We start from the raw sequence: 21,276 nt of genomic DNA, 5'->3' as shown, positions 1-21,276 counted from the left end.
TATAAAATGAACATGAATCAAATATGGTTGTGGACTGATGTTTGCTCTTTTATCAGAAAATGGCAAACGGATCATTTGCAAAATTGCTTGATGACAACAAGTTAAAGGGCCCAAACTATGCCGACTGGTACAGGAACCTTATGCTGGTCCTAGCTTCTGAAAAGCTAGGCAAAGTGGCAAAGAATCCTGCCCCGGAACGTCCGGGTGATAGGGCTTCTGAGGCCTGAAGGAGAGACTATCAGGAATGGGAGGAGAAAAACTCCCTTGCCTGGTGTTATATCATTGCCTCCCTTGATAACCCAGTACAGAGGCAGTTCGATCAGATCGAACTTTCCAAGGACATATTGGACAGTCTCAGGATGATGTATGACGATGTATGAAGAGCAGAATCGTTCTAAGAGAGGGGATTTACTTGCAAATGTATTAGAAAGTTTAGGGGAGGCAATTGCAAGTACCAAACTTTTGGGGAGATTGCATCAATAATTAAAATTTCAACGGAGGCTTCAACAATTTATCCTTTTTGAAAATTAACATAGAAAATGAAATCATTCTTCCATCCAAGTGGTGGGTAAGGCAATTCAACCATCTGAATCAATTGAGTGAATCCATGATGTCATAGTTAAATAATAAAATATTTAAAAAAGAAACAAATTTAAAAAATAAAAAATGTAGAAAAATGAGTCATTTCTTTGATATCTTATATTACTCATATTAAATAGTCATAAAGAAGAATTCTTTTTATTGATAATGGAAATGACATACAAATTTTAAAACCAACCAAAAAATGAAATTTACTATCCTATTTGGTCAAAGTCAATAGTTCAACCTTTAGGTGAAATGTGTCAATATTTGATGTCATAATTAAATAATAAAAATTATGAAAAAGATAAAATGAAAAAAATACAAATTTTGGAATAAAAACATTTTGGGCACATCCCTAATATTGTAATTCATCATATCAAACAAAAACAAGTGCCATAAATAAGAATTATTCTTATACATATGGAAATATAAAAAAAGTAATTTGAACTAATATTTTTCACCTCATTCAAATCCCTCACATTAAGTCATATATTTGAGTAGCCAACACCCATTATCTCTCATTAAATGATATATTTAATATATTTTTCACCAATAAACTTTGTTGTTAGGTCTATATCCAATAGTTGTAACAATATATTTCTTTTTTTTTTAAACATTAGCCAAAAAAGTGAAATTGCCCTTCTGTCTAGGTGGTGGTAAGCAATTCATCCATCTAGATCAAATGGGGTCAAACCATTATGTCATATTTAAATACTAAAAATTAAAGAAAGACAAAAACACAAAAAATTACAAAAAAATACATAATTTTTGTAGAAAACTCTTGGGACATACATCTCTAATAAAGAATTATTTTGCACACAAAAAAACATAGAAAATTTAAAGTAATTTGGATGTATACTATCTTTATCATCTAAAATTTCCATGTGTAAAGCATATGCAAATTTACTAGTATATATAAATGTTTTTGGAATCTGATTGTGCTTTAAATTAAAGTTGAAACACATAACACATAGATAATGCCCACATAGATATACAAATATACAAATACACAAATAGAAAGTGGAAACAGAAAAGTCAAAAGTACTATATGATTAATTAATTATGAGTTCTTATAGGAAAACCGATGGTGAATAAGAAATTTGGAACTACCTCTAACTGCTTGTTTCCATAAAGAAATTTGGAACAATAATATACAGTCAAAGTCCCCATTCTAAATGCAACTTTCATGTTGTTCTTTAGTTAGTAGTTATGCTAAATTGGGATTAACCGTGCATGTTATAAACCTTCTCACACACTAGCTAGCTCCTCAACCTGAACCTCTGTTTGTTTAGCGGAGCGAGAAAGTGAAAGTGGGCAATTAGAGAAATGGGAAAGCTTATAGCCCTTGGTATATCACTAATCCTCGTTGTTGGTGTCGTCATCGGTACCGTTGTTGGTGTAAACAAAAGTAGGCATCCCAAGGATGACTTGTCTGCAAAAGACATTGCCAGCGGTAGTACATCAACGACAATGAAAAGTGTCAGTGCAATCTGTGCCTCTGCCGACTACAAGGATTCTTGCATTAAAACCCTTACCCCTGTAGCCAAAAATGAAAGTTCTACCCCCCATGACTACCTGAAGGCTGCCTTTGAGGCCATCGTCCAGGAGGTGCAAGAAGCAATGGAAAAGTTTGGTGTTATAGGCAAAGACGCCAATAGCTCCATCGATAAGATGGCAGTCGGGGATTGCAAGGAATTGATGCAATATGCCATCTCCGAGTTGCAATCCGCCATCTCCATGGTGAATGACCCTAAAAGGCACCCAGCAAGTGATCCTGTTGGGGAGCTCAAGAACTGGTTGAGCGCTGTCGTGTCTTATGAAGAGACATGCACCGAAGGATTCGAACACCCAAAGCTGAAGAGTTCAATGGAGAACGGGCTCCTCAATGCCACTCAACTTACTGGCAATGCCCTCACCATCGTCACCGAGTTGTCTGCGATACTCAAAGCCTTAAATATCCGCTTTGACACAAACATCAACTCTCGACGCCGACTTCTAGATGCACAAGGTTACCCTACTTGGTTTACACTAAAGGACCGTAAGCTTTTATCTCTGCAAGGCAATGGACAGTTGACACCCAATGCAGTGGTAGCCAAGGATGGTAGTGGGCAATATAAGACAATTGCTGAAGCAATTGCCGCATGCCCCAAGAATAGCGTATCTAGATATGTTATCTATGTGAAAGCCGGGACCTATGATGAATACATTATAGTTACCAAAGGTCAAAATAATATTTTCATGTATGGAGATGGGCCAACGAGTACAGTTGTCACCGGAAAGAAGAGAAACAACATTTCAGACTGCCTCATTTTGTAAGTTGGACCTTATCAGCCTAACATTCCTTTTCCTTTTGTTATTCTTACTTGATTCTAATAAGTTTTTTCTTATAATTGTTTGTTCCTTCTATAGCTGTTATTGCGGATGGATTCATCGCCAAGTCGATGGGATTCGAAAACACAGCCGGTCCCCAAGGGCACCAAGCAGTGGCGCTTCGCGTCCAAGGTGATAAAGCGGCATTCTTCAATTGCAAAATGGATGGATACCAAGACACCTTGTATGTCCAAGCCAAGCGTCAATTCTATCAGAACTGTGTTGTTTCTGGCACCATTGACTTCATATTCGGTAACGCGAAAGCAGTGATGCAAGACTGTCAAATCATTGTTAGAAGGCCTATGGACAACCAGCAAAACACAGTAACAGCACAAGGAAAGATGTTCCAGAATGAGGAAACTGGTATTGTGATCCAAAACTGCAATATCGTCCCAGATCAACAGCTCCCCGTTGATAAGTTAAAGATCCCTTCATTCTTGGGCCGCCCATGGAAAAAATATGCAACGACAATTATCATGGAATCAGCCATTGGTGATTTCATAAGACCCGAAGGGTGGATGCCTGATGAGACCAAAACGAACCCTAATTTTATCCCCTAATATTCACTCTTTTACATTTATTTAGCATTTAAATGGACTCATTACTCTTGTATTTCGATTTAGGGCAATAAAGAAGGCAATTGGAAGAAAACAGGGCAAATCGGGTGATTTTGCACAGTTTCGGCGACAGTCAGTAATCTGGGCTTAACTCTCAATTCCGGACACCGAATTGGACAATTCAAGAAGTATTAGAAAGATGAAAGGAAGGCCCACAACTTTTATGTTTGGGTTTTGACAGATACGGCCCGCATTGAGTACGAAAATGAGTCCAAAGTCGGAGCAAGTTCGCAGCCAAGCCCATTTCACAACTTAAGCCCAACTCGCAGAAGTACCTTGAAGCAGCCCAACTCGAATTCAAGAGTTAAGAGTCCGAATTTCGATTGTAATCTCCAATGAGAGAGTTTTATTAGATCTAAAGTCTTGAATGTAATCCTAGAGAGATAAGAAGATTGAGATTAGAGCATTAGATAAGAGATAGGATAGGATTAGTTCAAAATAAGATCAAAACACCCTAAAGATAAGATGATCTCCTAGAAGGAGTTGGAAAACAGCCATCTCCTTTGGCTATATAAAGAGGGGGGCAAACCAGCTCTAGCAATCACTCATTCCAAGATCCAAGAGATCATCAAGAAGACCAAGAAGCAAGAAGGCAGTTCGACTATGGAGAAGAAGAGCATGGAGATTGCGCAGATCATGAGCAACTAAGCTTCTTTTTCTGGTTCAAGGGGGGAGGTTCGATTGTGTCATTGTGAGGTTCTGTAGTTACTTTATTTTTTTTCTTTTTAATTCAAGTATTCATTGGTTCTTGTGCACATTTTTATTGGATGTTAATGTTAATTAGTCTAACAAACTGAATTAATGTTGATTTTCCTACTGCTATCCATGATTTTGGTGATCCGTAATTGTCACGAATAATGGTACAAGTAGCAATTAGGTTGTTATCTTTTTGGGTCAATTGTTCGTGACAGCCTTTGACCAATGTTTTAACATGGTTCAACCTAAAAGAATCGATGGAACAAAATTCAATAATTGCAGCTATCTCAATTATTGTTATTTTGGTTTAACTATTTTCACAAATCTTAATGCTATCATTGTTTAACATGGAACGCTATTGTACCCAGTTGAGTGGTGATAAGTGTTGATCGAATGCTGGGTTTAGTCAACTGAATTAGGGAAACACAAGGTTTATTATGGCTATCCTAATAAATCTAAGGTTAAATGCTTGAATTGCAAGAATGCTGAATTGTACCTAGGATCGATGGCCAATCGATTCAACCCGAACCCTTGAACCAGAATTCGGTAAGATGATTTTCTCTTTGTTTGCTTAGTTTGCTTAGTTTGTTATTCTTTTAATTTTAGTTATTTAATTTTCTCACACAATTACTTTACCCATTCGGCTAAGAGATTACTGATTTGCTCCCTGTGGGATTCGACCTAGAACCACTTTTACTGCAAATATTTTATTGTGGGACTAGTAATAATTTTGAGGGCTTCGAAAAACCCGTCAATGCCATGGAGTGGCAACTTTGCACTCGATACTTTGTTCTATGCTGAGTATAACAACCGTGGTCCAGGTGCTAATACCGCCCAAAGGGTCAAATGGAAGGGTTTCAAGGTCATCACCGATAGGAATGAGGCTCTTCGCTTCACTGCCGGACCATTCATTCTAGGAAATGAGTGGTTGAAAGACACCGGACTACCTTTCATCCTTGGATTGAAGTACTAATCCAAGTAGTTATCACTTGACAAAAGGCAACAGACGGGAACAGGATGAGATGTTGGAAATACAATTTCCTTTTGCTCATTTAAAGCCAACCTGTATCTTTTTGTTGTTTCTTTAATCAATAAAGTGAGACTTTTGTTTGATGTAATCTTGTTGTTTCTAGTTTGTGTTCTTATTTTTCTAGTCTGAAGGTTACATCGTAGGGCATTCATTTGGTGAGTAAGACTCATCATGAGAGATCTAAATCACTCCATTTTTCATAAACCTAGAATATCCCAATAGAGGTTGGAATTTGGCGGTTAACATTATAGCTGGTATGTAGATAATTAATAGTGAAGTCTCAACTAGTAGTGCGATACTCCCAACTGCTATGTGGATATGCATCTTATGCGAAATGATTTTTATCCTACTGAGTTTTATTCATCACTAGATTTATTAAACACTATTGATGAATAGAATCTCTAAGATGAAATAAATTTTCTACCCTATTGGACATGCAGTATCTTGAGGATTGTACTATCTTGCGGTGTCCTAACAATAGTGTAGTCACAAGATAGATTATAAGGTTTATCGTTTAGTTTGTTGATTGATTAGGGAATCCCTAACATAGATAGGATATCATATTCACTACAAGAAAAATGGTCAAAGGTGGCGGTCATAAATCACTCCTAAACCGGTGGCATGTCAGAACCGCCGGCTCAGAGTTAATAAAGGCGGCGGTCTAGACCGCCAGCTTAGATCTCTTTGGACCGCTGCCTTAGGTTCGTTAAAGTGTTGCTTCTGTTTTAAGGTGACAGTCTAAGATCTCTTTAGATCGCCGCCTTAGGTCCATCAAAATGTCGCTTCCATTTTTAGGCAGTGGTCTAGACCGCTGGCTTAGATCTCTTTGGAGTGCCACCTTAGGTCCATCGAAGTGTTGCTTCCATTTTTATGTGGTTGTCTAGACCGCCAGCTTAGACCTCTTTGTTAGACAGTGTATACCCTTAGCTCCAATCAGATTGATGTACTTTTGACATTTATGTAAATGAATAATAGTACATAATTGATTCGTGTTATATATGGTGTGTTTCTATGTAATACCCTTAAACTGGACACCTATGAGACTCGTGTTAGTTTAAAATCTTCACAACTATTGGATAGACCTAGGGAGATTTATCCTACAAAGGCTAACACTAATGTGTTGCCAAGTTGGTTGAGGTGGCTTATCTCAACTGCCAAGGTGAGACCTGAAGCACATTTAGTGTGGGTTTGTTTGAAACCCTGAACCAGACCATTTTCCAGTTATGCCCTATACCTTGGAGACAGATCGACAAAACTAGAAAATTACACCTAACTCCTAGACTCGATTATAGTACTGCATTATGTGTTGGATTGGGTTGTCTTTGATATGTCAATCAGTGAGATACTTAGTGGGGGTCAAAACCTGGGTATGTTGGGGCAGTTTGAGGATTCACTTGAGTGGGTGATCATAGTGACGGAATCCGCCCCATTGTCGAACAAAGTGAATGATTGGGGACAACACTCTCTCTGATGGAAACCTAAACTGTTGGCAATGGATTTCAAACATGTTTGAGATTTGTTTGCAAAATATATTTATATAGATATACATATATTATGTTTTCCTGGAAAAAGGTTTGCAAAGGTTTTAATTCCCGGGATCCATCTTGAAGCCGAGGAAGAGATCCTCTCTTGTTGGGCAATGTTTGATCATTGTGGGCTGAGAGGTTAAGTGTAAGACCATTAGGGCTTATAGACATGATGGGTTAATCTCATATAAGTCTATAGTCTTTGGGCCTTCATAAGGTGGATGGACCCAAGGAACATTTAGTGTAAATGTTGGGCCTACTAAGCTTAGGGGTTTACTATGTTTAGTAGTGAATTCGATCAGACTTTGTAACAGAGGCTAGGCTGAACCCATATGGCTTTTGTGGAGGTCAATGTTAGGGTCCCACGCCATACAAAGAGAGTCAATCTAGCCAACAAATTAAAAAGGAAAGTGAGCCTGATATCTTTGTTAGACAGTTTTTATGCCCTTAGCTTTAATCACGATGATGTACTTTATGCGTTATTTGTAAATGAAGAAAAGTGCATATTTGATTCATGTTCCCTTAGTATGTTTCTATAAAATTCCCTTGAACTGGACACTTAATGAGACTCGTGTTAGTTTAGAATGTTCACAGCTAGTGGGTAGGTCTAGAGAAACCTATCCTGATAAGGCCGACCCATTGGCTGTGAACATTCTAAACTAACACGAGTCTCATTAAATGTCCAGTTTAAGGGTATTACACAGAAACATACCAAGGGAACATGAATCAGATATGCACTTTTATTCATTTACAATAAACTCATAAAGTACATCATTTTGATTGAAGCTAAGGGCATACAAAACTGTCTAACAACTCCCACTTGAACTTAGGTCCAATCAGGTACTAGCCGGAGTTCCATGCTTTCCATGTGTTTCTCAAACACTTTCTGTGATAGTGGCTTTGTCAATGGGTCTGCTACATTTTCTGCTGACGCTACCTTCTGGATCAGGATGTCCTCTCTACCAAAAATCTCCTGGAGTACGTGGTACTTCCTCTCAATGTGCTTCGACTTCGAGTGGGCTTGTGGCACCTTAGCTTGAGCAATAACTCCATTTGTTGTCACACAACAATGGGATGGATGATGTGCGGGACGGAATTACTTCCAACACGTGAACGAACTTCTTCATCCACACGGCTTCTTTGGCAGCCTCACTTGCAGCAATGTACTCGGCCTCGGTCGTGGAGTCTGTAGTGGACCCCTATTTGTTGCTTTTCTAGCAAACAGCACACGATCCTATCATGAAAATATATCCAGATGTAGACTTTCTATCATCTGGATCCAACTGGAAATTGGAATCTGTATACCCTTGGATCTGTAGTGAGCTACCATCGAATACTAGACAAAATTCTTTTGTCCTTCGAAGGTACTTAAGTATGTTTTTCACAGCAGTCCAGTGCTCCTGCCCTGGGTTGGCCTGAAATCTGCTTACTACATGGCATACATGATGCTCCCTATGGCAGAGGCATAGGGAACGTCATTCATGCCATCAATCTCTTCAGAAGTCTTGGGAGACATCTTCTTGGAGAGAGTGACTCCATGCTTGAAGGGAACATTTCCTTTCTTGGAGTTTTCCATGCTATATCTTTTGACTATTTTGTCAATGCAAGTAGATTGGGATAATTCTATTATCTGCTTTGATCTATCTCTATAGAGTTGAAGACCTAGTATATAGGAGCCTTCTCCAAGATCTTTCATGGAGAACTGTTGTGAAAGCCATACTTTCATCGTAGTCAACATTCCTACATCATTCCCAATGAGTAGAATGTCATCTACATACAGAACCAAGAAGGTAACCTTATCTCCACTATACTTCCTGTAGACACAGGGTTTATCCGGATTATGCTCAAAGTCAAATGATTTGACAGCAGAGTCAAAACGGATGTTCCAACTTCTAGAAGCTTGCTTAAGTCCATAAATGGATCTATTGAGTTTACATACCATGTTTTCTGGACCTGCTGCAATAAAGCCTTGCGGTTGCAACACATAGATATCTTCAGTAAGATCTCCATTCAGGAATGCAGTTTTGACATCCATCTGCCAAATCTCATAATCATGGTACGCTACTATAGCTAGCAGGATCCTAGTGAATTTTAGCATGGCCACAGGCGAAAAGGTTTCCTCATAATCGATTCCCTCTTTCTGAGTGTACCCTTTCGCCACCAGACAAGCTTTGAAGGTCTCAACCCTACCATCGGGGCCCTTCTTCCTCTTGTAAATCCATTTGCAACCAATTGCTTTTACCCCGGAGGGTGGGTCTACTAGAGTCTAGACTCCATTGGTCTCCATTGAGTTCATCTTTGCTCTCATGGCCTCCACCCACTTCTAGGAATCTATGTCCAACATAGCTTCTACGTAAGTCACAGGATCCTCCTCATTAGTCAAGGTTTCCACCAGGTAACTATCCTGGTCATAACCAAAACGGACTGGTGGCCTGGATACCCGAGTGGATCTTCTAGGTTGGTCACTACCTGGAACTTGTGGGACATCTCCCACTGCTCCTGAGCTCTCCTCATCAAGAACAATTTCCTGACGATGGGTGTCTAGGATATAATCGGTCTCCAAGAACTGGGCATTTCCACTGTAGAACACTTTCTACTCAGTTGGGTCATAGAAAAGGTAACCTACAGAGCCTTTTGGGTAGCCTACAAATAGGCAACGGCTAGTCTTGGATTCCAACTTGTCTGCACTCATTCTTTTAACGTGTGCTAGACAACCCCCAATCTTCAAGTGTCTAACACTTGGTTTCTTTCCAATCCAAAGTTCATATGGACTATTCAGAACCGATTTGGTTGGAACTCGATTCAGCACGTAAATCGCAGTCTCTAATGCGTAACCCCAAAAAGATGTGGGTAACTCTGAGTGTATGAGAAGCGACCAAACCATATCCAATAAGGTCTTATTCCTCCTCTCTGAAACACCGTTAAGTTGTGGTGTAGCAGGAGGAGCTAATTGTGATACTATCCCGTTGTCTTTTAAGTAGTCCCTGAATTCGTCAGAAAGATACACGCCACCTCGATCTCATCAAAGGGCCTTAATTTCTCTCCCTAATTGTTTCTCGACCTCCAATCTAAACACTTTGAACTTTTCAAAAGATTCAGAGCCATTTTTAGGTAAACCTTTCTGTCCAGTGAGTGCTTACCCATCATATTCGTGAACGCCAAGGTACTGTGAGAGAGTTCCCATTTTCTGGTGAAGGCCCTCCCACATTGGTCTATGACGCCCCTATCATCTTATGAAACACTTAGACAAGCCCAACAACAAATGGATAGTGCATTTTCTGGTGTGTTTCCTCATTACTGAAGGACCCATCCTCATGCTAATGATGGAAGACCTTTAGAGAGTTCTTCATATGAATCTCCCTATCACTTGCACTCATACTAGTTGGAGGGAACAATTATTATGCCCTACTTTGATTTAGGTCAAACCAAAGTCAGATTTTGGTGGGCCTTAAATCGGCTAGGGTTTCGCACGTAACCTCTCGACGAGGCATGGGGCCCACCATAGAGGGAGGTCATCCAACGACAAAAAGGGGCACCATGGCAATGATGTGCATTCAGCCATGGTGTGCGCAAGAGCCACTGTCAAATGAGCATGGGCCAAGCACTTATGGCCCATGTACGTAGCACATCTCACATCCATACATCTCATGCAGGGATAAATTGATCTAATCAATTAATCATCTGTAAGGCCCATTGGAAGCCCGATTTAAATCCATAATATTAACCATTAATATTATCTAGGTATATGGGCTGAAGTAGGGTTGCCCAGTTTGGCCCATATAGCTTTATACTTTGAAGTGGGCTTTTGGCAGTTTTAACTATTTAAAACTGGGCCTTTATAGGTTAGGCCGAATTAACCATTTAATTAAATATCAATCCTCAGGCCCATTAGTGGGAAAAATCGGGCTGACTTTTAGCCTTGATTAAATCCTAGATTCGGTCCAAATAGTTTGAACCAATCTTGGTTCGAATGGGTCTAGTGTTTGATCTTTAATTAAATCTTTAATTCAAGAAAATAATATGAAATTAAAGAACTGATAAAAGAAAATCAAGAATCAGTTAAACAGGGCTGTTCACACAATCCATCCTGCAAAACAGAGGTTAGATCACAATTTGTAGTTTCATAAACTACAAATCGCAGATAGCGAATGTCCCATCTACGAAATCTCCTTCTTTGCAAAATCTCCCTTTTTATGGTGCCATCTTCGATCCAAAAATAAAAATAAATAAAAATCCTATTTCTATTAATGATTACATCAGATCGAATACCTATACATTGAGTCTAAAAAAAATTATTTACAGACCAAATGTAATAAATAAATCAAGAAACTACAAATCTTGTAGTTTTCCCTACGCAAACCAAGAAATCGATCTCCTCTTGTATGAACAGCCCATAAATCAAGAAAATCATAAAGAACGATTCTAAACAACAATCAGATTTATATAAAATTAATTTCAGATTATTTGCCCATTAATTTTGGGAACAAATTTTCCAAAACCCATATCTACGCAAATTGGGTAGAACGCCTTCTACCTATTTGCGTAGGTTCAGATCTGAAACGGAATGGTTCATGATTTAAACCATGGCTCTGATAGCACTGAAGGGATAGGATACCCATCACATGGACGCAAAAGAACATGATCCTTCGCAAGAATCAATTGGATGGCTTGTGAATACATCTCCAACCAATCTTTTTTCCAAAAGATTGGTTTCAAGATCGAATCTTGATTTCTCCCAAGAACAAGAGATCGAACTGTTGGAGGTGGCGGCTGCAGGAAGGAGGCGGCAAGAGAGTATTTGCAGGGTGCAGATTCTCTCTTCTTGTGATTTCAACTCTGAAGACAAGAATGTGTATTGCTTGCATATCTAAAGTCTTCCGCCCCCTCCTCCTTTTATCATCTTAAAGGGATCAGCTCCTAATCCCATTAGGAGTTGCTAATCCAAATCATATTTTGATAAGAAGTCGCTTTAAGTGATAAGGGATAACCCTTATCTTATCTGCAGATCAGATCAGCCATCTCCTAAACAAATTAGGAGGCTTCTAGATCTAAATCTTATTCAGATCATGGACACTATAAGTGGATAGGGTATGGGCCCAATCCAATCAGCTGATCCATCTCAAAATTCGCCCATTTAAGCGACTAATCAAATTAGCCCAGTCCGAATGGGCTTAAGGCCCATTAAAGGTTATGTATTCACTCAGCCTTCCAAACTGCTGCCTAGTTGGGCTTCCTTGTATGGCATGGGACCCAAACATTGATCTACAAATCAGCCACATGGGTTCAGCCCAGCCATTGTTACAAGGTTTGGCCGAATACAGTGTTATGGACAGTGCACCCCCTGGAAACCATTTCATGGTCTCTATGGGCCCAACACTTACCCTAAGTTGTCCCTAGGCCAAGCCACCTTGTAACACCCAGGGACTGTGGGCAGATGCAAGATTAGCCCATCAGGTATTATCCTCAATGGTCTTACATTTAACCTCTCAGCCCATAATGATCATACACTGCCCAAAAAGAGAGGACCTCTCCCTCGGCTGCAAAGAACAATGTTGCACGCTCTGCATATATGGATCTCGGGAATTAAAACCTTTTGCAAACCTTTTATAAACCATTAAATATATACTTTTATATCTCATATAAAATATATTTTGCAAAACAAATCTCAACGATTGAAATTAGCTGCTGGTAGTCTTGGTTTCCAACAGAGAGAGTGCATCCCAAATCATTACCTTTGTCTGACAAAGGGGATGATCCCATCACTATGATCACCCACTCAGATGAATTCTTAGACTATCCCAACATACGTAGGTTTTGACCCCCACTAAGGATCTCACTGAGTGGTATATCAAAGACAGCCCAATCCGACACCTAGTGTAGTATCATAATCGAGTCTAGGGGTCGGGTATAATTTTTTAGTTTTGCCCATCAATCTCCAAGGTCTAGGGCAATACTGAAATTCTAGTCCAGTTGAAAGATTCAATAAGTCCTACACTGTATGTGCCTAGGGTCTCACCCTAGCAGTTGAGACAGGCCACCTCAACCGACTTCGTGGCACCACAGTGTCAGCCTTGTCAGGATAGGTCTCCCCAGACTGACCCACTGACTGTGAACATTCTAAACTAACACGAGTCTCATTAACTGTCCAGTTTAAGGGTATTACACAGAAACATACTAAGGGAACATGAATCAAATATGCACTTTTATTCATTTACAATAAACTCATTAAGTACATCATTTTGATTGAAGCTAAGGGCATAAAAAACTGTCTAACACCATCCTCATGCTAATGATGGAAGGGCTTTAGAGAGTTCATCATATGAATCTCCCTATCACATGCACTCATATTAGCTGGAGGGAATAGTTAATTATGCTCTAGTTCTAATTTTAGGTCAAACCAAAGTGGCTTCCACTGACTTTCATAAAGCTAGATTTTGGTGGGCCTAAATCGGCTAGGGTTCCGCACGTGACCTCTTGATGAGGTGTGGGGCCCACCACTGAGGGATGTCATCCAATGACCAAAAGGGACACCATGGCAATGATGTGCATTCAGCCATGGTGTGCGCAAGAGCCACTGTTGATTGAGCATGGGCCAAGCACTTATGGCCCATGTATGTAGCACATCACACATCCATACATATTATGCAGGGATAAATTGATCCAATCAATTAATCATCTGTAAGGCCCATTTGAAGCCCATTTTAAATCCATAATATTAACCAATAATATTATCTAGGTATATGGGTCGAATGGTTCAGCCCATATAGCTTTATGTGTTAAGTGGGCTTTTAGCAGTTTTAATTATTTAAAACTAGGCCTTTATAGGTTGGGCCGAATTAACCGTTTAATTAAATATCAATCCTTAGGCCCATTAGTGGGAAAATTAGGGCTGACTTTCATCCATGATTAAACCTTAGATTCGGTCCAAACAGTTTGAACCAATCTTGGTTCGAATGGGTCTAGGGTTTGATCTTTAATTAAATTTCTAATTCAAGAAAATATTTTGAAATTAAATACTAATAAAAGAAAATCAAGAATCAATCAAACAAGGCTGTTCACACAGTCCATCCTGCAAAATAGAGGTTATATCACAGTTTGGAGTTTCATAAACTGCAAATCATAGATTGTAATTCTCCCATCTGCGAAATCTCCTTCTCTGTGCCGCCATCTTCAATCCAAAAATAAAAATAAAAAGAAATCCTATTTCTATTAATGATTACATCAGATTGAATACCAATACATTCAGTCTAAAAAAAAAATACAGACCAAATGTAACAAAATAGTTCAAAAACTGCAAAATCGCTGGTTCCCTGCGCAAATCAAGATTTCGATCTCCTCTTGTACGAACAGCCCATAAATCAAGAAAATCATGAATAATAGTTCTAAATAATAATCATATTTATATAAAATTAATTTCAGATTATTTGCCCATTAATTTTGGGAACTAATTTCCCAAAACCCATATCTGTGCAAATCGGGTAGAACACCTTCTGCCCATTTGCGCAGGTTCAGATCTGAAACAAATTGGTTCAAGATTTGAACCATGGCTCTGATACCACTAAAGGGATGAGAGATCCATCGTATAGACGCCCAAGCATGCGGAATAAGGGTGGGGCGAATTTCAAAAATTTTTCTCTCCCTTCAACTGGGAATCGCATTTCCTATTTAGAAAATCATATTTTCAAGGATCATTCTTGAACCATAAACTGAACCAGATCTAAACTAAAAGGAATAGGAGAGGATTATACCTGATATGGAGAAATAGTATCCCCCAACGAAGGTGATCACACCCAAGGAAGGATCCAAAGACTACTTGACGGGTTTGTTGAAGCCCTCAAAATCAATACTAGTCCCACAATAAAATTTTTGCAGTAAAAGTGGTTCTAGGTCAAATCCCACAGGGAGCAAATCAGTAATTTCTTAGCCAAATGGATAAAGTAATTGTGTGAGAAAATTAAATAACTAAAATTAAAAGAATAACAAAGTAAACAAACAAGAGAAAATCAGTCTTACCGAATTCTGATTCAAGGGTTCGGGTTGAATCGATTGGCCATCGATCCTAGGTACAATTCAGCAATTTTGCAATTCAAGCATTTAACCTTAGATTTACTAGGATAGCCATAATAAACCTTGTGTTTTTCTAATTCAGTTGACCAAACCCAGCATTCGATCAACACTTATCACCACTCAACTAGGTACGATAGCGTTCCATGTTAAACAATGATAACATTAAGATTTGTGAAAACAGTTAAACCAAAATAATAATAATTGAGATAGCTGCAATTACTGAATTTTGTAAAATCGATTCTTTTAGGTTGAACCATGTTAAAACATTGGTCAAAGGCTGTCACGAACAATTGACCCAAAAAGATATCAACCTAATTGCTACTTGTACCATTATTCGTGACAATTACGGATCACCGAAACCATGGATAGCAGTAGGAAAATCAACATTAATTCAATTTGTCAGACTAATTAACATTAACATCCAATAAAAATGTGCACAAGAACCAATGAATACTTGAATTAAAAAGAAAGAAAATAAAGTAACTACAGAACCTCACAATGACACAATCGAACCTCCCCCTTGAACCAAAAAAAAGAAGCTTAACTGCTCATGATCGGCGCAATCTCCATGCTTTGGTTCTCCATGGCCAAACTGATCTTCTTGAGTTGCTTGATGCTTGATTGCTGGATGATTGAGTGATTTCTAAAGCTGGTTCGCCCCCCTCTTTATATAGCCAAAGGAGAGGGCTGTTTTCCAACTCCTTCTAGGAGATCATCTTATCCTTAGGGAGTTTTGATCTTATCTTGAACTAATCCTATTCTATCTCTTATCTAATGCTTAATCTTCTCATCTCTCTAGGATTACATTCAAGACTTTAGATCTGATAAAACTCTCTCCTTGGAGATTACATTCGAAATTCGGACTCTTAACTCTTGAATTCGAGTTGGGTTGCTTCAAGGTACTTCTGCGAGTTGGGCTTAAGTTGTGAAATGGGCCTGGCTGCGAACTTGCTCCAATATTGGGCTCGTTTTCGTACTCGATGCGGGCCGAATCTGTCAAAACCCAAAATATAAAAGTTGTGGGCCTTCCTTTCATCTTTCTAATGCTTTTTGAATTGTCCAATTCGGTGTCCGGAATTGAGAGTTAGGCCCAGATTACTGACTATCGCCGAAACTGTGCAAAATCACTCGATTTGCCCGGTTTTCTTCCAATTGCCTTCTTTATTGCCCTAGATCGAAAGACAAGAGTAATAAGTTCATTTAAGTGTTAAATAAATGTAAAAGAGTGAATACTAGGGGATAAAATTAGGGTTCGTTTTGGTCTCATCAAATCCCCCCACACTTAAACTTTGTCCGTCCTCAGGCAAGGCAAAAACTCAAGTAACACAAGAGAGACTAACTATTGATTTTCAATCTTTTTTTTTTCTCTACATGAGGCCTGGTTCATTTCATGCTTTAGTTCAGACTTAGTAACCTTTCCCTTTTCATCTCTTTCTCCCCTTTTTCTTGTCCAAGAGTGACCGCAAATCACCATTCCTCATGGTCCCAAGTTAAATCGATAGTCAAGGAGACAAGCCTTCCAGGACTGAAACTCCTTGGACTGCACGGGTGCTCATTGCTTTTAACAAACCAATTCAGCCAGATGCAATTACTTTCCTTTGAATCAAAACAAGGTGTGCTTATTGCCATAAGCTTGCTATGTATGACATTTTCACCACTTAGTGTGAATTCCTAGGATCTAAAGGTGAGAATGGGGTTGGGGTTTTAGGGTGAGTGCATTTTATGCTCCACCTCACCCTTGCCTTCTTTTCAAGATGTGAGTGCATTTTATGCTCCATCTCACATTTACTTTCATTTCTAAATGTGAGTGCATTTTATGCTCCGTCTCACACTTGTTTATTTTTGTTTCTAAATGTGAGTGCATTTTATGCTCCATCTCACATTAGTCACGATTTTAGTTTCAAATTCCTCTTTTTTTTTTTTCACAAGAATCACAGGGTTTCACCGCCTGATCCATGAATTCATTGATCGTGGTCTCTATACGCCTAACACAGCAAGTTCTAGAATAATCAACCCATGTTTGACAGATAATTATGTGAAAATCAATCAAACCCTTATGCATCTTGCCTATTGATCGATTAAAATCATGAGGTACCATATGCAGCCAAGAAAGATTCAGTTAGTCATGCTTGCATCCTATCTTATCTATTCAGCCTAAGCACATGATTCCTGATAAGTTGAAATCATTCAAGGATAAGTTTCCGAGAGCAGAAATTTGAAGAAGGTAAGGTATCCCAAATTTCCATCAGATTTCCCTAATCTCCCCACACTTAAGTTATACATTGTCCCCAATGTATGTGATTATGCATAAGGATTTGGGGGTACTTCCCTGTTTGTCTTGTTGGGTTCCTGCTAAACACAAAAATCAAAACCAAACAAAATAACAAAATTAACTAAACACAATGGGTTGCCTCCCACAAGCACAATTGTTTAACGTCGTTATGCTCGACGTCCTCCTTTGCTACTTTAGCTCTCGTGGTTTCAGCTTTCGGTGTGCTCCCCTTCCATCCATCATGAGCGGGTTCAAATCTGGAATAGGGGCCTTAGTATCCAATTGTGCACTCGATTCTAGCTCCTCATTCATATCTTTTTCAAAAAATTCCTGCACAGTTGGATCAATAGTGTCAACTGAATGGGCTTCATTTGGGTACTTCATAGCTTCAAAAATATTAAATTTAATAGTCTCCCCGCCGATTTCGATGGAGAGGGTACCCTCATCCACATCTATTTTGGTCTTGACCATTTTCATAAGTGGCCCGCCTAATAGAAGTGGGGCTGAACCTTCGATCGTGTTCTCCTCCATCTTCAGAATGTAAAAATCAGCTGAGAAAATTAAATCGTTAACCTGCACCATTACATTCTCAACAATCCCTTCTGGGAAGGCGTTAGAATGATCAGCTAATTGGATAACAACTTTAGTTTCCCTTAAAGGACCTAATCTCAAAGCATAGTAAATCGAGTATGGCATGACGTTGATAGATGCACCTAAGTCTAGCATGGCATACTCGATTTGCTTATTGCCAATCACACAAGGTAGGGTGAACATACCTGGATCAGCATGTTTTTCTGGTAAGGTCCTCTTGATCATGGCTGAAACGTTCTCTCTAACTCTTGAGTCCTGCACCTTGTCTTCTTCTTGTCTTTTATCCACCTTCCTTGGTGAGGTAGGTTCTAGCTGCAGTTCCTTCCCGCTTCTCAGCATCACTGCACTTACATTTTCCTTGGGATTGACTACCGTTTGTGATGGTAGTTTCCCGGAGCTCTGCACCTCCAACTTGCTAACGGCAGTGGCAAGTTGGCTGATTTGGTTCAACAAATTCTGAATGCTGGCTCTTGTTTCCTGTTGAAATTGCTGAGTATTTGTAGCTAGAGCCTTAACTATATCTTCTAATGACGTACCTGAATTCAAGGGTTGGCTTTGTGCTGTGATGGGTGTTGAAAACTGGGGCTGTCGACTGAAAAAATGGGGCTGGTATTGCTGCTGTCCTCCTTGGTTCCCGTAGCTTAGGTTTGGGTGATCTCTCCACCCCGGATTGTAATAATTGGAGTAGGGATCATACTTTCGTTGGGGCTGGCCTGGGAATCCTCCTACGACATTGACTTGCTGCATCGAACCATCTTGCAATGATGGACACATGTCCATAGGATGGCCAGGAATCGAACAGATACCACACACCCTGGCAGTTTGTACTTGTCCTGCAGCAAGTTGTCTTACCAAAGCAGTTAGGTCAGAAATCTAATTTTCTAAATTTACATGGCTTACCTCATTAACCCGTCTAATGGTACCGTTTGTCCTAGCACCGAACTGTTGTGAATTTTCGGCCATGTTGGAGATTAACTCCCTGGCCGCTTCGGGTGTCTTGTTCACCAAGGCTCCTCCACTGGCTGCATCAACCATACTTCTATCCACGGGCTGAAGCCCTTCATAGAATTATTGGATTAACAATTGTTCCGGAATTTGGTGGTGGGGACAACTAGCAACAATTGTTTAAATCTTTCCCAATATTCGTATAGTGTCTCACCACCAAATTGCCGAACTCCACATATTTCTTTTCTTATATTTGTAGCCCAGGATGCAGGAAAATATTTATCTAAAAATATCCTGTTCATCTCATCCCATGTGCGTACTGAACCGGGAGGGAGAATACACAACCAATCCTTTGCTTTATCTCTTAAAGTAAATGGAAAGGCTATGAGTTTTACCTATTCCTCGGTCATACCATGGGGTTTCATGCTTGAACAGACGACATGAAATTCCTTTAGATGTTTGTGAGGGTCCTCACCTAGGAAACCATTAAACAGAGGTAATAATTGAATCAAACCAGATTTGAATTCAAAGGCTACCTCAAGAGTGGGGTACATGATGCATAAAGGCTGTTGGTTTATAATCGGTGCAGCCAACTCCCTTAATGTCCTCTCTCTATCAGCCATTCTTTCTACATCTTCGAAGATGGGATGATCACAATCTGAATTCACCTTCTTTGGTGAACGATCCTTCCTTTGCTTCGCCTCCTTTCTTAAACGACAGGTGGTCTTCTCAATTTCGGGATTGTACTCGAGTTCACCTCGTTGAGAAGCACGAGTCATAAAACAAAAGAGGTTAACAAGAGGAAGGTAATAGCTAAGAAATTAAAGTTGCTCCCCGGCAACGACGCCAAAATTTTGACGGGTTTGTTGAAGCCCTCAAAATTAGTACTAGTCCCACAATAAAATATTTACAGTAAAAGTGGTTCTAGGTCGAATCCCATAGGGAGCAAATCAGTAATTTCTTAGCCGAATGGATAAAGTAATTGTGTGGGAAAATTAAATAACTAAAATTAAAAGAATAACAAACTAAACAAACAAGAGAAAATCAGTCTTACCGAATTCTGATTCAAGGGTTCGGGTTGAATCGATTGGCCATCGATCCTAGGTACAATTCAGCAATTTTGCAATTCAAGCATTTAACCTTAGATTAATAGGATAGCCATAATAAACCTTGTGTTTTTCTAATTCAGTTGACCAAACCCAGCATTCGATCAACACTTATCACCACTCAACTAGGTACGATAGCGTTCCATGTTAAACAATGATAACATTAAGATTTGTGAAAACAGTTAAACCAAAATAATAATAATTGAGATAGCTGCAATTACTGAATTTTGTAAAATCGATTCTTTTAGGTTGAACCATGTTAAAACATTGGTCAAAGGCTGTCACGAACAATTGACCCAAAAAGATATCAACCTAATTGCTACTTGTACCATTATTCGTGACAATTACGGATCACCGAAACCATGGATAGCAGTAGGAAAATCAACATTAATTCAATTTGTCAGACTAATTAACATTAACATCCAATAAAAATGTGCACAAGAACCAATGAATACTTGAATTAAAAAGAAAGAAAATAAAGTAACTACAGAACCTCACAATGACACAATCGAACCTCCCCCTTGAACCAAAAAAAAGAAGCTTAACTGCTCATGATCGGCGCAATCTCCATGCTTTGGTTCTCCATGGCCAAACTGATCTTCTTGAGTTGCTTGATGCTTGATTGCTGGATGATTGAGTGATTTCTAAAGCTGGTTCGCCCCCCTCTTTATATAGCCAAAGGAGAGGGCTGTTTTCCAACTCCTTCTAGGAGATCATCTTATCCTTAGGGAGTTTTGATCTTATCTTGAACTAATCCTATTCTATCTCTTATCTAATGCTTAATCTTCTCATCTCTCTAGGATTACATTCAAGACTTTAGATCTGATAAAACTCTCTCCTTGGAGATTACATTCGAAATTCGGACTCTTAACTCTTGAATTCGAGTTGGGTTGCTTCAAGGTACTTCTGCGAGTTGGGCTTAAGTTGTGAAATGGGCCTGGCTGCGAACTTGCTCCAATATTGGGCTCGTTTTCGTACTCGATGCGGGCCGAATCTGTCAAAACCCAAAATATAAAAGTTGTGGGCCTTCATTTCATCTTTCTAATGCTTTTTGAATTGTCCAATTCGGTGTCCGGAATTGAGAGTTAGGCCCAGATTACTGACTATCGCCGAAACTGTGCAAAATCACTCGATTTGCCCGGTTTTCTTCCAATTGCCTTCTTTATTGCCCTAGATCGAAAGACAAGAGTAATAAGTTCATTTAAGTGTTAAATAAATGTAAAAGAGTGAATACTAGGGGATAAAATTAGGGTTCGTTTTGGTCTCATCAAATCCCCCCACACTTAAACTTTGTCCGTCCTCAGGCAAGGCCAAAACTCAAGTAACACAAGAGAGACTAACTATTGATTTTCAATCTTTTTTTTTTCTCTACATGAGGCCTGGTTCATTTCATGCTTTAGTTCAGACTTAGTAACCTTTCCCTTTTCATCTCTTTCTCCCCTTTTTCTTGTCCAAGAGTGACCGCAAATCACCA

General features: G+C 39.3%; 1 pseudogene across 1 annotated transcript; it reads left to right on the top strand.

The window, feature by feature from the left end:
- Nucleotides 1–1,857: 1,857 nt before the first annotated feature.
- LOC148861088 (putative pectinesterase/pectinesterase inhibitor 21) lies at nt 1,858–5,257 on the top strand (annotated as a pseudogene). The gene is made up of 3 exons (XR_016094901.1): nt 1,858–2,894; nt 2,992–3,486; nt 5,033–5,257. The product of XR_016094901.1 is annotated as a putative pectinesterase/pectinesterase inhibitor 21 (transcript).
- The last annotated feature ends 16,019 nt before the right edge of the window (nt 5,258–21,276 follow it).

Source organism: Nelumbo lutea, chromosome 4 (genome assembly GCF_056320005.1).
Source record: "Nelumbo lutea isolate HS-2025 chromosome 4, American lotus-T2T, whole genome shotgun sequence".
Lineage (NCBI taxonomy): Eukaryota > Viridiplantae > Streptophyta > Magnoliopsida > Proteales > Nelumbonaceae > Nelumbo > Nelumbo lutea.
Note: the sequence above shows the minus strand (reverse complement) of the source record. Positions and strands in the feature narration are given on the sequence as shown.